This window comes from Perognathus longimembris, chromosome 16 (genome assembly GCF_023159225.1).
Source record: "Perognathus longimembris pacificus isolate PPM17 chromosome 16, ASM2315922v1, whole genome shotgun sequence".
Taxonomy (NCBI): Eukaryota; Metazoa; Chordata; class Mammalia; order Rodentia; family Heteromyidae; genus Perognathus; species Perognathus longimembris.
This window is the reverse complement of record NC_063176.1, coordinates 13,047,257-13,057,994: the sequence shown is the minus strand read 5'-3', so window position 1 is coordinate 13,057,994 and position 10,738 is coordinate 13,047,257. Positions and strand designations below refer to the sequence as shown.

Sequence of the window (10,738 nt, the reverse complement as noted above, 5' to 3'; positions counted from 1 at the left end):
GGTTGTAAAATACTATTTGTATTTTTTAATGCCAGTACTGGGGCTTGAACTGGGCCCGGGTGTTGTCCTTTAGCTTTTTCACTCAAGGCTGGTGCTCTACCACTTGAGCCACAGCTCTACTTCTAGCTTTCTGCTAGTTAACTGGAGATAACCCTGCCTAGGCTGACTTCAAACCTCAAAATGCAGCCTCTTGAGTAGTAGGATTATAGGCAGGAGCCACTGTTGCCCAGCACTATTTGTGTTTATTCTGTGGGAGATAGGAAGTGCAGACTAATAATGCGTGTGTTATTGAACAAGTAGAATATAACAGCAGCCTATCCGCTGGTGGTTCAGTTCCAGTGCAGCTAGCCTGAGACACAAGCTCTTCCAAGAGCCAGTGTCAGTTCTCCATCTGAGGCTAGATTCTCACCACCTAAGTTCTCTGCAACTCCTCAATTATCTAAAATTGCTCCTGGCACTCAGCTGTGTGCAACTCCACACCATTTTCTGCTAGTTTCAGTCATCCTCTTTTCTCTTAGTTTAACTACTCACTTTATGCTCTTCATCCATCTCAATGCTCAAGTCTACTAACTTCACCATATTAGTCCCAGGTGGCTTTCTAACTCCTTCATCTGTCAGAATCAAACACATTCTTCCAGACTTGCATCACATGCCAACTTCTCCCAGTTTCTTCTCTGTGTTCCATACAGCATTGCTCCTTATCTGCAGTAGTAAAACTATTATATTATCAATTTTTGTGTATAGAAACCTAATACAAAATGAGAGAGAGAGAGAGAGAGAATGACTCACTATATAACCCAGGTTGGCTTTGTGCTTCTGAGTTCTGGGTTAGAGGTGCGTACAACCACACAAGCTATATGAAGTCTCTATTTTAAATACTTTGAAGGTTAAGACTTTATCTTGCTAATTTCTTACCCAACAAGGTAAGTAGAAATATGGAATGCACATAATACTCTTTAGATAAATATTTAGCTATATTTTAATTTTGGTGACAGTCTCAGAATATTTTATACATCGTACACTTAGATGTGATTTCCAAAAGATGCTCCTTCATCTCCTTTACAAGTATTTACTACCTTTTACATATTTTACATACTAAACCACTTCCAAAGCAATTAAGTTCCATATTTAACAATCAATAAAATGGAAATTAAACCTTAAAATGTACAAAAACTCAAATGTAATACTGTAATTGAATCTCACTGTAATTGACCTTAATTTTGTTGGTTTAAAGTTGTTTTTTAATTTGGGGGGGATAAAAGGTTAATCTTTCTATTATCTAGAAGGAAAGGAAACTATTCTTTAATATCAACTAGTATCTTCTACATACTCTGACTTGAAGATATGGAAAAAATAGATATCCTAGAGATCTTTGAAACAGAATGAAGAAACTATAACTAGGTAGACCATACAGGTGATTGAGATCTCAGAAGAAAAGAATAGGACATGACAAATGAATTCATATATCCACAATGGATGTTTACCAAATTTGATGGAAGAAACTCAGAAAATCTCACAAATTCAAAATAACTACACCTAGGCATAGCAAGATCAAACTGCAGATCCTCAAAATAAAGAGAAAATATTCAAAGCAGCTTAAAAAAAAAAAAAAACAGAGCTCATCCATTGACAGTTCCCTTGCACATGATATTATGGACCCCAAATCAACAGGCCAACATCTCTGCAGTGATAAAACGAAAATATAGTCAGCCCAAGAGTAAAATTGTGGTTTTAATTGTTATTATAAAGGGGATGTACAGAGGGGTTACAGTTACAGGAGTCGGGTAATGAGTACATTTCTTTGGAGACAGTGTCACCCCTTCCCTCACTGTCTCCCCGTCCTTCCTAGCCCCCTGTTCCTACCCACAAGTTGTATAGTTCATTCTCAACATAGGGCCTAGTGAGTACCACTGCTGCATTTGCGCACTCCAAAAGTCAATGTCTTAACACCCTTTATGAACTAAGGTGAAACTAAGATACATCCAGATAAAAAGAACACTGATCAACAACAACAAAAAAACTTGAAAAAAAGAAAGAAATTGAGGAGCTGGGAATATGGCCTAGTGGTAGAGTGCTTGCCTCGTATACATGAAGCCCGGGGTTCGATTCCTCAGCACCACATATATACAAAAAGCCAGAAGTGGCGCTGTGGCTCAAGTGGTAAAGTGCCAGCCTTGAGCAAAAAGAAGCCAGGAACAGTGCTCAGGCCCTGACTTCAAGTCCCAGGACTGGCAAAAAAAAAAAAAAAAAAAGTAAATTGAAATACTTTAGGTTGAAGATGAATGCCATAGAGACATTTGAATTTTTAAGAAGTAAAGAGCACCAGCATCAGAAATTATGTGTCAATATACTATCATTTTCATTTTCCCTTAATTTCTTTAAAATGTATCTGAGTTTAACTTTAACTGTAATATTCTTTTGTAAGACTCATAGGATATAATGCATGTGAAAAGTATGCCATGACAGAAGTGAAGAAATGAAAGGTCCTATAGAGTTACAAGGTTTTCATTTTTCATGAATTCATGCAATGTAGAGTCTAAGCATTCTGTCAAAGTGAAGAATATATATTCCCATTCCAAGAAATCACTAAAGCTAATGAAAAGAGATATAACTGAAAAAAAATCCCCTTATAAATTAGAATACAGTTCCCCAAAACTTCAGTTGGCATAAAAGGAAACAAGAAAAGAGGAACACACAACAAAAAAGTAAAAACAGGAAGGTTTTAAAAAGTGCACCTAAATCTAACCATAATTATATTAATTTATCATTGATCAAAGAATAAGATAGAAGTTTCCATAATGAACTATAAAGACCCAAACACAGGCTGTTTTAAGAGTATGAACTTTAGATATAAAAATATAGAGAAGCTGAAATTATATAGTTGGGAGAATATGCCATACAGACCGCCAGAGAAAGGCTAGACTATCTATATCAACCTCAAATAAAGCAGACTTGAAGGCCAGCAGTATCTCTAGATGAGGAAGGCCATTTCATAATAATCAAATGAACAGAATGCAGAAACATATATCACAGACAGGTAAGTACTTAAGTCATGTTGAAATTGTAGAAATTTAACTCACTTATTAATGTGAGGAATATATGTTACATATGTTCAGGAATATTAATCACCAACAGACTCAGAGCACGAAGACCCAGATTCACTTAGTACAAAACTGTACCTACTTGCATGCACACCTATTTTTCAGGAGCTCTACTTATTGACATGAGTCACACTTTAGATAAGTCATTTCTTTGAACATCCAGTAATAGATCCATATACTATAACTGTATCTCACCTGCCCAAATCAGAAGGCCGACCCGATATTCCTCCGATTTCTTTCATTGCTAAAGTCTATGATTCTACAAAATTTCACCTAAGAAAAATGAAAGCAATTTCTTTCAAATCCACAGTAAGATCATGAAAACCTGAGAAGCCTTAATATTCTCAGCTTAAACAGACACACACACACACACACACACACACACACACACACACACACACAGTCACAGAATAAACATGAACAATCCTGTTTTGACTTTTGGCCAAAGAATTCAGTCAGAAGAAATATTTCTTGTGGAACATAATTCTTCATCACTATAATGATTAATTTTTTATCAGGATTGCTCCTGTTGAAGATGGAGGTGGAGTGGGATTTCATCCCTTCTAAGAGACAATCACAGCTCCTCCCTCCTGAAGCACAGCCCAAGTCCAGGGCTGGGGAGAGCTGCAACCCAAGGCTTCTGCTCATTGTGCCTCTTTACCTTCCAACTTCCCCAAACTCCCCAAGTCACTGCTGTGTGCTTGTAGCCCATGATCAGTCCAGAGTTTGTGTTTAGTCTCACTTTTTTCTGCACCTTTCTACATCATATACACTGATTCTTTTTTTGTTTGTTTGTTTGTTTTACCAGTCCTGGTGCTTGGACTCAGGGCCTGAGCACTGTCCCTGGCTTCTTTTTGCTCAAGGCTAGCACTCTGCCACTTGAGCCACAGTGCCACTTCTGGCCTTTTCTGTGTACGTGGTGCTGAGGAATCAAACCCAGGGCTTCATATATACGAGGCGAGCACTCTTGCTACTAGGCCATATTCCCAGCCCTATACACTGATTCTTCAGGTGTGTGTGAGTACAGTTTTTATTACATTCTCTTACCTTGCCTTCAATGTCTTTACATTCTCTAATTCACTTCTCCCATTTCCAGAATGAATATTCAATTGCTTATTTGACAAAACTACCAGGATTCAATACCCAGTTCTAAATTAAACTTTAAAATGTGCTAGAAGAATATTGAAATGATTCCAGAGAGAGTAATGCAGATGTACATACGTGGAAATTAACTATATGTGAACCAATTTCAGTGGTCAATGTAAAGGCAGAGAGGAATTTAATAAGTGTCTTCAGGTTGGAGGAACCCCTCCAGTGCAGTAATAGCTTTTTAACTGTTGCTATTTCCTGACAGATTTTTAAGAGGCAATGTGAAATTTCATCTTAGTGAGAACTAGCTGGACCCTACCGCTTCCCAGCCATCCAAACTAGCATACACACATCCATTTTTAAATGAATTTTCCAAGCACTTACCACATTTTTTTCAAAATTTCTATCCTACTCCTACAGTTTGAAAATATCCAAGAAAAAGATTTAGAAGTCCATTGAAGTGAGTTTGTGGGACTGGCAAAGCACTGGGAACAAGGCCAGTGTATAGCTGGGGTAGGAAGGATGCTTAAGGAAGCTGACTTTGAACCACAATCCTCTGGATCTTAGCCTCCTAAGTAGCTAAGATTACAAGCATAAGGCACCAAAAATCAGCACGCAAGCAGTAATTTTTAATTTCATTTTCCTCTCTCCTGGTATAGATATTTAAACTTTTCTTAAAGTGGGTGGGTCTTGCACTAAGTGTTTGTGCCACAGATGTAATAATAAGAATTATTGTGTGCTACTTATGTTGTTTAATGACTGCACCAAAAAAAGCACAAGAAGAATGGGATAGACTTCCAATACCACCTTGATTTCTTAGTAGCACCTGGCACAAATCCAACAACAATCTCTAACCATTTCCATATTTCTTTGGCAATCTAACATACTTTCTCCTTTGGTCTTCTTGCATTATTACTATGGTTTGACTTCCCAAGGGGTAACTTCAGAGGCTATTACACAAGTAAATCTTGCTCTAATGATCAGTGTGCATAGTTTTTGCTAAGCCACCTGAATTTGTCTACTCAGAGACAAAGCAGGATCTGCATTAATTTTTCATCACACCAATGAAACTGGAAAGATACTAAGTCCTGTAGACCAATGCCTCTCAAACTTGAATGTGGATGAGAACCATGTAGAAGTCTTGTTATACCCTCCACATCTGGATTCACCCCCAAGTTATCTGCTACATCCATGAGGCTGTCCCTGAAAACTTATATAACTGCTGTTTCCAGGACTACAGCAGGAGAACCATTGTTCAAGATCCCCAGAGATTTTCAATAAGGAAACAGATACAGACAAAAACTTTATTATTAAAGAAAATTAAAATGCTCATCCTTAGTGTTATCATATGAGGCTTGCACTGAGGACCTTGTGTTTTTGTTCAGCTTTCTTGCTCATGGTTGGTGTTCTACCACTTGAGCCACACTTTCAATCCAGCCTTTGCTGATAAATTGGAGATGGAATCTCACAGACTTCTCTGCCCAGACTGACTTCAAATCTGCATCCTCTGACCTCAGTCTGCTTAGTAGCTAGGATTACAGGTGTGAACCCCCATTTCCTGGTGAAACAACTATACTTCTAACTCAAAAACTGTACCTTAGCATTCTCCCACACGTTTTCTTAAAGGAATTTTAGCTAATAAGAGTAGTATAATACCCATCCATTAAATGTCAAAAATAGGTTTAACTTCTTAATACTGAAAACCTTCCTACTTAAAACTTATTGAGCACAGCTTTTTAGTGTTAGCTTATAGACAATCTTCCAAAGAACATATGTCATTATGTCAGCAGAACATCAAATTAAAGATACTATATTATCTTTAAAAAGCAACTAAACTAGAATATCTTTTCATGTATGTTTACAAATTTTGCAAATTTCTGACTCTACCTGTGAAGTTTTCTTTTTAAGTTCACATAATGTGAGTATACAGTTAAATTTCAATACCACTTACATGAACCTTTTGTTAAAACAAAGCCATTTTTACAACTTTTTGTAAAAATGGAACTACTTTTATAAATTTACAGTTTTAGTGTCCCTTATGTCACCCCTCTATGCTCTAATGAATAGCATCAGCCAGAAAAACAACTTAGAGAACTATACACACCCTTCATTACAAAGTGGATATTGTTATTACTGAAATAAATCATGGACATGCACTAGTGTCTCATGTACTATGGTATGAATCAATACGCAAAGGAAAAGGTTTTTATTCAGTAGTTATGGATTTGAAACTGCAATTACTAAGCATATGTGCTAAGAATTTATTTTAATTGGTATGCTTTGTGTGCTGTATGCTTATTGGTGCATTTTTAAGTAGCAATGGTATCATATGAAAAGAGAAAAGGTTAGCACTCACCCTGACAAGAATGGAAATAAACCTCGGACCTGACAACACATATACAGTTAAGGCATTGCCACCTACGTTGTGGCTTCTAACCACTTTTTAAACGTGTTAACTAAAGTGTAGTATGTACAGGTAAGGATTCCAATTGCATAAATCCTTTGAACAACTAACTTACTGTGTAACAAAATGAATACTTTGACGCTGAAATAGGGGTGATCAAGGAAAAGGAGGCCAGATGAATGGTGAGAAGAATGGCCATAGTATTCAATGTCCATATGTGGAAATGGAACCAGGTAAATGGAGGGGATGGGTGGGCTGGGGGAAATGGGGGAGAATGATATCGATCAAGATGCACTGCATTCACAATTAACCATGTTGAATTGAAACCCTTTGGGCAACTACTTACAGGTAACTTTAAAAAGAAATAAAACATAGAGCAACATCATGTTTGGTTGCTGCTTTTCACTGCTGAGCCCTCTGAAAACCAATGGCTCTGCAGCACACCTTCTGGAGCAGTTAAAGAGAGTTTTATGGTGACAAGCACATCCTCACATGAGGTTAGTGTCCAGGATAGACTTACCAAGTTCTGTCTAATAATCAAGCATGGCCTGTATAACAAGCATGCTCATAAACTCATCTCTCTTTTTTTTGCCAGTCCTGAGGCTTGAACTCAGGGCCTGAGCACTGTCCCTCATTGCTTTTTGCTCTAGGCTAGCTAGCACTCTACCACTTGAGCCACAGCAATACTTCAGGCTTTTTCTGTATATGTGGTGCTGAGGAATTGAACCCAGAGCTTCTTGCATGGTAGGCAAGCATTGCACCACTAAGCCACATTCCCAGCCCCTCAGAAAGTCAATAATGCTGGCCAAGAGTATCAATGTTCTGACCACTCAAATGTGTGTAAGTTACATGGTAATGTGTAGACTTGCAAAGTATTTGGTTAGAACCAACAAAAAAAGAGTGCACTGATAGAGTTTTTAAGGTGCTGGTTAATCTAAAGAAACATAAAACAGTTGGATGTATGGCTTAAGCAATAGAAAGTCACTCTGCATCCAAGCATCTTCAGTTCTGTTAGTAATAACCAAACTGTTGAATCAGCCAAGGTGCAAAACAACTGATAAATGGATCTAGAAAATCTCTCTCTCTCATTCTCTCTCTCACTCTCTCACTCTCTTTCTCTCTTTCTCTCTCTCTGCCTCTCTTTCTGTCTGTCTCTGTTTCTCTGTCTCTCTGTCTCTGACTCTCTCTATCTCTGTCTCTCTCTCCCCCCCCAATTCTGTCTCTCTGCTATGCTTTAGTAAGCCATAAAGAAAAGAGAATTATGTCATTTTCAGGAAAATGGAAGGAAACAGATCATGATGCTAAGCAAAATAATCCAACCTCAAACAGCCAAATACCTTGTATTCTCATTGATTTCTGGAAAGTAGGCCTAAAACAATTGAGAAGAAGGAGGATGAAGATGAGGCTGATGATGATATAATATATGGAAAAATAGTGAGTGTAGAAAAACTGAGCCTGCATCCCAATGAGTTTTGACCAATGCAAAAAAAAAAGAGAAAAATAGCTTGCCATAGTGAAAAAAATGCTAAATTGTGAGCATAACTGAGCTGAGAAGAGGTAGAAGACAATAAGATCACTCCATTCCAAGCAGAGAAGCCGACAACTTATTCATTAAAAAACATCTGATTAAATAATTTCTTTTTGTGTTTTAGGACTAGGGTACAGGTTAGGAAACTATGTATCAAGATACAGTTTGGATCCTTGATTGATCACATATGAGAAGTAAACCGTTATGGGAATTATTTTTGCTGTAGTATTGCCTTATATGTACTGACTGACTTCTAAGTGGATATTGTGAGGTGTCTCATATATATATAACATTTTATTATATTATGTGATAATATAATATATACTAATATAATATAATATATTATACACACAAATATAACAGTATATTATATACACAAATATTAAAATATAATATATTATATACAAAAACAATATATACATGTGTATAGAGAGAGATATAATTAACTTAAGGGACAGGTATCAGACAAAAAGAAAAATACTCTCCGAGGCTGTAAAAACATTCATCTACAATGACTGTGACTAAGTCTCTGGTAAAATTATCATCAGTGATAACTTGGCAAAGAGAACAATACACTTAAATGACTTCATAGTCTTAAGGAAATAAATTGTAGAAATTTGGTATCCTGTGTTAGTCCTGTGGTCTGCAAACAAGGTTAGTAAAGAATTGACCCACTTTCCAAAAAAATACAGAGTCCAAAAATTGAGCACTAGTGAGTTGAACAAACTCTTTTCAGAACTATCTCCCAACCACAAGCAATAGAAGACAGAACTGAACATTTTCTTAGCAACAAAGGCCAATCAAAATCAGCCTTTCAGTAAAGATGAAAGTTAGGTAATGGTCATTATAGCCATTGTTAAAATGTCTAAGGTTACTAAAGCACTAAGACTAAAGGCCAACTATATTGTGACACTGGGCATCTTTCCAACGGAACCAAACAGCTTCTGAGAAAAGGGGAATGATTGACTCAAATGTAATAGACTTGTTACTTGCAATTGAGTCACTAAATGAGGAGAAAGTAAAAGGAAGAGAGAAGCATAATAAGCAAGAGAATTAAGCCCACAGAATTATTCTGATACATGTATTGTACAAGTAGCTACCTACTGACACAAAATGAACTGGAAGCAAACAAATAAGCCCATGAAGATTCAAGTAGGGAGGAAAGAATTCAAATTATCCCTTTTTGTAGATGATATGATCCTATAAAAGACTCTTCATTTATACCAAAAAGTTCTTTGATCACATAAACACTTTAAGCAAACTAGTAACACACAACAGATGGATAGATGATAGATAGATAGATGATAGATAGATATCATTGATATATAATATTGATAATATAATCGATATATAAAAATCAGTAGCTTTCCTGTACACTACCAGTGAACAGGCAGAGAAATAAATTAACAAAACAATCCCATTCATAACAGCCTCCAAAAAACAAAATGCCTATGAACAGTTTAAGAAGTGTAAGACTTCTAAAAAATAAAATAAAATCTTGAAAAATAGAAAATGTAGAATAACTAGAAATATGGAAAATATTTCCTATGCACATGGATCAGTAGAATTAATGAGAAGTTGGCCAGACTACCAAAAGAAACCTATGTATTCGATGCTATCTCATCAACGTTCCAATGATATTCCTCACAGAGGAAAAAAAATCAATCTAGCAGTTCATACAGAAGCATATAAGACCTGAAATAGTCAAAGCAATATTGAGCAGAAAAGGCAATGCTGGAGGTATCATAATACCTGACATCAAACCATACTACAAGCCCACAGTAGCAAATAAAGCTTTGTACTGACATAAAAAACACTCTTAGGACAATGGAATAGAAAAGAAGAACAAGAAACACACCCATACAGCTAAAGCTAGCTGATTTGGGGCAAAGGTGCCAAAAATATACCTTGGAGAACAAACAGGCTCTTAAAAAAGTGTATGGAAAACAGTATATCCTGTTTTCCTGTTTCTCTATATTAAAATTAATTCAAAGTGAATCAAAGAGCCTCATATAAGAACTAAAACTACTACAGAAAAAATATAGGGGAAACACTGGAAGATATAAGTATAGGGGGTAACTTTCCTGAATAGGACTCATACTTAAAAGTAAATAGCTAATTCTTATACTTAGAAGCTAATAGCAAACATGAACATAAACTGATAAATAGACTGCATTAAACTACAAAGCTTCTGCACAGCAAAAGAAATAATCACTAGACTGAGGGAACAACCCACAGACCAGGAGAATGGGACTAATAACCAGAATACACAAGAGGCCAAAAACTGAAAGCAACAACAACCCAGTTAATGAGGGGAAAAATGAACTGAAAGAAGTCCAAATGACTGACAAATACATGAGAATAGTTCAACATCGCTAGCCAGAAAGGAAATGTAAATCAAAACTACATTGCAGGGCTAAGCGCATAGCTCAAGTGGTAGAACAACCGCAGAGCAAGCTGAAGGCCCTAAGCTTGAATCCCAGTAACAGGAAAAAAAGGTATCTTAAAACTACATTGATTTCATCTCACCCCAGTTAGAAAGGTTATTATCAAGAAGACAAACAACAACACACGTTGGCTAGGATATGACATAATAGGAACTCTAATTCACTGTTG

General features: G+C 36.6%; 1 non-coding gene across 1 annotated transcript; it reads left to right on the top strand.

The window, feature by feature from the left end:
• Nucleotides 1–6,512: 6,512 nt before the first annotated feature.
• Nucleotides 6,513–6,635, top strand: LOC125365096. The gene has a single exon (XR_007213646.1). It is a non-coding gene; the product is annotated as a U6atac minor spliceosomal RNA (small nuclear RNA).
• The last annotated feature ends 4,103 nt before the right edge of the window (nucleotides 6,636–10,738 follow it).